Raw genomic sequence first — 7,618 nt, forward strand, 5'->3', positions numbered from 1 at the left:
CAAAACAATGTACTACCCAGCTTAATATGAAAGCCCTACTTGTGCTGAAAAAAACAATATATGATTTGTGTGGGTGCACCAATTGATAAGAGAGAAATTACAGTTGAAGAAAGACATGGCAAAAACACAAAAACAGCTCCGGTCCTTTAGCGACACCCTAGTTTAAAAATCCCGGTCCTGAAGGGGTTAAAAGTAAAAAATATCTTGCCATACAATTTTTTCTGGCTATGAAATTGGAAGTCAGAGAAAAAAATGTTTTTGTACGATGGAACATACTTACTATATGGCAAATAAAAAAAGTTTACCAATATACCAATTACATTTACCAATGTATTATTACCAAAATGTCTCTGTTTTTGAAAGAAATTTTGTCAATGAACCTCTCACACATGCTCTATGGGATGAATGGGCAAAATTTCCTACAGAAACATTCCAAAATATTGTGGAACATCTTCCCATAAAAGTAAAAGCTGTTATAGCTGCAAAAGAGGGACCAACTACATATTAATGTCTATGCAATGTCATAAAAGTCCTTGGTGTAATGGTCAGGTGTCCCAATACTTCTAATTAGACCATCTCGAGAAATTCGGGTTTAAAATATTATTTTGTAGAACTTATATAGGGTTGTGTGATCTTCTCTTTCAACTCTGACAGCTGTCTAAAATGTATCCAGAACTATAAAACACTACCAATAATCTTGATATAACAATATTTTATGATATTTTGAGCTTCTCTATGATTAAGCTATAAAATAGTTTCTAGATTCTTCAGCCCAAAAGATGCTTTCTCCACCAAGAATCAGCCCTCATCCATAGATGAAGGAGATTTGTGTGGATGCCTAAGCGTGCTGGCCTGGACATAGTGTTTCAAATTGGGAAACCCCAAATTTTATTTCTATATAGGAAATTTCTGGCTATTCTAGGCTTTTCAAGCCAATTTCCCCTTTTTCTTGGAACTGTTTAATCCATAACTTATGCTGTCTGATTGGAGTCAGCTTTGGAGTGCTGCACCATTATTTTGGTTTTGTTTGCTGTTTGATGTGTGCCTCTCCATAATATATATTATTTGATTCATAAATTAGGTAAACCTGGTGCAGATTATATAAAAAGGCAGGGGGCAAGTACACTGAACTATACATCCCTAATTCACCATTGGTAAAAGTATAGCAAAAACAGCTGGGATTAATAACAAACATGTTCCTACTACCATTTCTGACACATTTTAAAGTAGCTGTATCTAGGGTAGTAAAATATCAGGGGTTCAAGTCCACACCAGCTTCAATAGAAATATGGATGAAGATGAGCAGATTGTTTATGATTTTGCCCTCTTAACTTCGTTTCTGAAATAGAAATATACTTTGATATATCATCTTAAAATTTACTATATAGAATTCAGAATGCTGAAAGGATGTTACATTGCCACTGTATAGTTGTATTCATCATACTTATATAATTCATACCATACAGACAGCACTCTTACGCTATTATCTTGTAAATCACTGACAGCAAAATCAACATTTCAAGAATATTAAATGCACTTCAGAAAAACTATTTTTAATATTGGCAAAGGCCGATTCAACTTTATCCTTCTATTTATTACTTTATCTTTTTTGTAGATGATAGTCCTTGGTAAGAAATGTGTCTCCCTCCTATTCCTTTAGTAAAGCTTTGACAACAAAAACAGAAATAGTAAAAATAGTAAAATCATCAGTCAACATAGAAAAAAGTTTAATATAACAGAATGAAGGAAGGGTGGCAAAATGTTATTTTAATGTTTATATATAACCTTTTTAGGTTGTTAATAGTAAACTACAACCATTATTATCATCACAAACATTACCATTATAAATTATTTATTTATTTATGTTTATTTATTGAATTTAGGTGAGTGCTGTATGATCGGATGTCGGTATGTTGGGGATAAGTACAGGGCCGGCCCGACAATGGAGCCGAGTGGGGCAGCCGCTCCAGGTGGCACTTTTGAAGGGGCGGCACTTTGCCGCCCCAAACCCTTTTTTTTTCCTTTCTTTGTAAAGCGAAAGAGAGAGAAAGGGGCGCCGAGTGGTTTTCGCTTACCAAGCTGTCAGTACCCGCTCGGCGCCCTTCTCTCTCCTCTGCGGCGAGTCTTCCTGTTCGGTCTCGGTGCTGGCTTGTAATGCTGAGTGCCGGAAGATTTCCGGCGCTCAGCATTACAAGCCGGCACCGAGACTGAACAGGGAGATTCGCCGCAGGACTGCTGAAAGGTAAGTACAAGGGGGGGAGGAAGGGTAGATAATATGGGGGGGGATAGATAATGGGGGGGGCGGCAGGGACGGAGGGAGAGGAAGGGTAAAAAAGGGGGGGGGCGGCATTTTAAAATTCGCCCCAGGCGGCATTTTGCCTTGGGCCGGCCCTGGATAAGTATGTGCCATTTTAAAAAGCACACTAGCATCATCTTACCCATCTGCCACAAGGAATTGTGAGCACTGACCTGAGCAGGTTTTATCAACCATGTCGCACTTTTTCATATTCCTAGCTATTTAATAGCAGCACGTACCTTATAATGCACATGTATAGTGTTTCTGAGGGGATTTGTCAGTTCAGAATTGTATTTGTCACATTTCAGCATGAGTTAAACAATATTCTTACATACTGCTAGCCATATGGGAATGCAGGTTTTAAGTAATGGGATAAACCAACTTAATGTTATGTGTATTGCATAGTGGACAATCTGCTGCAAATGGCTGGGGTATGATTACTGTGATGCAGGATCTTTGGGCAGAGGACTGACTTATATACATACAGTATTAATACATTGTTATTTGCTCAGTGGCAGAGACTCTAACATGTGCTATAGTGAGGAATACTATACATTGCCCTTGGGTAACACTCTTGTTACAGGGAATCATTCTATTCCCTTTCAGCCCAAAATAGCAATAGTATGAATAAACTGTCAAAATACATTACGCTTAAACACACATATACAGTACACTGCTTTTACACACACATGTACACTGCCCATGCACACACACAAACACTGCCCATTAAGACATGCCGGCCCTCACACACACACAGGTATGCACTGCCCTTACACATGCTTGCCAGTACAGACACATGTACACTTCCGTTACACACACCTACCCACATGCATACATATGCACTGCCTTTACACACCTGCCAATACACACATACGCATATACACTGCACTTACACAATGCCTATATACACATATACACTGCCTGTACTCACCTGCCAATACACACACATATATACACTTCCCTTACACATGCCTGCCTATACACACATATATACTGCCTTTACACACTAGTGTATACACCTTTTACACTGCCCTTACACACGCCTGCCCATACACACATACATACACTACTCATAAACACACATATACACGGTCCATACACATATATACTGCCTGCACATACACGCCTGCCCACACATACACATATACACTGCACTTACACACCTGCATATGCACAAAAATTTCCCCGGGGCTCCCCAACTTCAACAGCTGGGCTGCACCATCATTGTCCCTTTGTTACATGTGCTGCGTGAACTAAGGTCACCATGGTGACCATAGTGTATATAGGCTTTTTATAAGGGAGATTACTGATCCCAAGGAAAGTGGCACTTATGGCACAATAGGGTGATCTGCCCCCCGTTATGCAGCAGAGGAACTGCCACCCTAGGTCTAGTTGGCCTAGCCAAGAATACACCACTGGGTATAGGGTGTACTTTCAAATTTTGGGTCCCCCAAATATTGAGTTTAATAGAGCACACATGGCATGGCGATGCTTGCACATAAATAACAATAAAAGTTTAAGAATATTCCCTATATTACATAGATGCTGGAAATTAGCTCTTCCATAGATATAATCGTATTGCATTGCATCTGAACTACTTTCAGGTCTGTGGATTTAAACAACAGTAAAACAGACCATACCTTGTATGTCACTTTTAATTCAGAATTGCAAGCTGAAGTGTACAAAGCCCTTCATCTGTTTCCATGTATTTAAGTTGCTTAACTGTTTTATTGTTTAGCTTTCAGTCATGTGACTTGGACTTATGACTTCATCTTTGGGTTTTTCTACATATGTCATTTGTTACCATTTATATAACTTGGTTTCTGCATGTGAATTTTATTTTGGTGTATTTTTGAAATTCATGTAGGAAAATGTCAGTGGTCATAGATTGGTATTCTCAAATACCTACAGGCTTCTTGCCCTATTCCCTCAAATGTCAAAAATATTTGGTTCCAGTATCAATCAAGTAAATCTATACAATGGGAAATAAAATCACACCAGCACCAGAGGTGTAAAAATAGAAAATTAAATTTAAAAAGAGAAGGATTAATGAAGGTAAAATAAAAAAAAGTTAATAAGTAGATAATAGGTGTATAACAAAACACTTGGCATAAAAATATCAAAAGTGAACCTGATACCCACAGAACCCATTCTTCCTCCTAAATCCCTATCCAATTCCCAGAGAGATGGAGGGGGTTACAACTAAAATCATTGAGAATATAAGCCTGACTCTGCCCCTCACCCCCTGCTAACTGGGGTGAGGGGGGTTTTAAAACCATTTGGAGAAGTATGGTATACCTCTTACTGTACTGTAGGGTACAATGGCTTGGATAATGATTATAGTAAAAAAAATAGTAATAATTCTAAGAAGCCCTAACTGCCCCCAACCTTTAGCGCCCAAGGGTAATGTAAGACTTCCATCCATGTATTAGGACCACTGGGGATTGAACCAGCAACTCTACTTTTCGTAGGGTGCTATACCCAATTACTAGACCAGTAGCTGGCTTTGGGGCTGCTGGTCTTTGCCTCCCTATTGACATTGACTTCTGCTTGTTATTTTGGATTTGACCCTTTGGCATGGACTTTGACTCTGAACTAGCTTTGCCCCTTTTTTGATTTTGATCACCTGGATTTTGACCTGTTTGACATGTACTTTGACATCTCTTCATCCCCATGCTCCAGACCCCACCTGCAGTCTGCACTCTCTCCAGATGCCACCTACAGTCTGCACTCGCTGCAGACCCCACCTGCACTGCAGACCCCTTGGTGTCCCAAAGCTAGTGGCTACAGATGGTGCCAAAGAGAAAGCCAAAGTCTAAGGCAGACAGCCATTTGCCACTGGACATAGCAACACCCATCTGTCTTGAGCACAGTCCCAAGGCCTATCCTGCACATAGACCCCCACCTGACCTGGCACCTGGGCCCCTGACACCATACACACTTTGGAAAGTAAAAATTGTCGCTCAGGAGCATGTATAAATACTCTGGTCAACCAGTAGCCTCAAATGTTTGAAGGAATTACTGTATACTCCTAGGACTTGAATGTGCACTTAAGGCTGTGGGGCTCATTCAAGTCAAAGATGACTTATACTTCATTATATTAGATAAATATATGTGATTTACCCTGTATTATTTCATTTTTGTATAAATTGTGAGGATTAATGGCTTCATAGATTATCCCTGGATGGACCATCAAAAGGTAAGGGGCAGGAGGACGTAAATGGGTTTGCATGGTAAGGGGGAGGCATTTTCTACATTTGCCTATTGGCGGTAGAGTTAAGCTAAATTGAGCCAAAATGTTGAAAGACATTAAGGCGTCGCATGTAATATTAGACCATGTTTCCTTCTGTGTGAGCTATAGTGCACATGTAACTAAGACATTGAAAATCAAAAGAATTTTATGTAGTTAAAATGTCCCTCAGCAAAATTCGACATATAATCTGCTGGATTTATCAAAATCCTTCAACGTTATCAAAAAAGTTTGTAGTTGTGCCAGAATGGTTTTAAGAAAAAAAATAAAATTGTTGAGATTGCTCTAAGGTGGATTAATCTACTTAAAATGCAAAACAAGAAGGTTAATTATTAACAAATGGAAGTCTTCTTTGATACCATCCTGGTATATATCCATTTTTGTTTTTCCAATATCACAAAATCAGGTTTTTAGAACATTTTATACGCTGGAGCCACATTCGGTCTCTGGGGCCGGTTATAAAATAAAACACTTTATAAAATATTACAGAGTCATGATATCAAAAACAGCACACAGACACGCTCCGTGACCCGGCTAAACTGCACAGGAACCTTCAATAAAGATCTCCAAAACATTTTCACATAACAGAATACTTTGTATAAATTGCCCTCAGACAACCCGACCCAGAGTTTCACGAAAAATGTCTGCCTCTGCCCGGGGACAGGAGGTCCGGGGCAACTCCAGTTAACCTGGCCCTGTCACAGTTGCCCTGTCACACTGGCCACATTAATAACTTTAATTTGGTGGTTTCCATAACCTGTAGCATTGAGTGACTGTCTGTTTCTCTACCCCTTCCCTGTTCCATATATATACATAAAGAACAAAAATACATAATGTTTTTAAATTACAAAAAAGGTACACTTTAGTTTAAAGGGGTGGTGTTAGAAGCATGACGATGGGAATATTTTTAAAACTACTTTTTATGCTTTGTTGTAATCTAATGATGGTTGTTTACAAGTTTGTAAGAAGTATATTGTAATTACTTAAATGATTTTATGTATTAACATGTTCTATGTTTGTTATATATCATAGTAAATTTTAGGGCTTTAGAACTCTGACACACACTAATACCAACTAAACATTATTAACAGGGACTGTCTCTCCAAAAGAGTGACACTTGAGAGGTATGTATAAATGACCTTAACATTTGTCCTGAGCGCTTGTTAGCCTATTTTAACCCTCTGGCGACAATTGATGTCACGTCACGAAAAAACAGTTAATGACAATTGATGTGCCTGGCACGTCATGACTTTAAACAGATGGCGAGGCATTCAGCAACACCAAACACTCACCCCAGGACACTCTGGAGAACAACCGCCACTGTGAGAGATTTTGCCACTCGCAAGATGGTGGCGTCCTTTAAAAAAATAAACAAGTTTCCAAGAGGGTCTCTCCTGACCCTCCTAGGAGCTCTGTGGCAGGATGACCACATGTCAAATTTACAATTTGAAAAATGCACACAAATGTGGCCTTTTAGCCCCCAAACAACCCAACAAACCCATGTATGTGTGGTATCACTGTAGTCTGTACAGTACACTGTACTGTACTGAAGATGTTGCTGAACACATATTGGGGTATTGTTTGACAGTGACATACAAAGAACTGTAAATTCATACCTACAATGTACCTACATTGTACAATAAGTACAATATGTGTGGGAAAAATACACACAAAAAATACTACTGCAAATTTCAACAAAGGCTGGTGGTAAAATGTGTGCATGGAAAGAGTTAAAACACCAGCTTTTGAAATGCCATGGGGTGTCTAGTTTTCAAGAATATGTTGTTTTATTAGGCACATTGAATTGGCCAGGCTAAAATAAGTACCAAATAGGGCATGGGCACAGGATCACCAAATGTCAAAGTTCAACATTGAAAATGCACATGCTCCAAATGTGGCCCTTTTGCCCCAAAATTGCCAGGTAAACCCATGAATGGGTGGTATCACTGTTCTCAGGAGATGTTGCTGACAGTGGCGACTCTAGAAACAATATATAGGGGGGGCACACAAGATACCACAGTCAAACTGGGGGGGCATTAATAATTTCCAAAAGTAATGTGCTATGGAATTAT

This window comes from Sceloporus occidentalis, unplaced genomic scaffold (assembly GCF_023333645.1).
Source record: "Sceloporus occidentalis isolate IW3139 unplaced genomic scaffold, rSceOcc1.0.p SCAF_11, whole genome shotgun sequence".
Taxonomy (NCBI): Eukaryota; Metazoa; Chordata; class Lepidosauria; order Squamata; family Phrynosomatidae; genus Sceloporus; species Sceloporus occidentalis.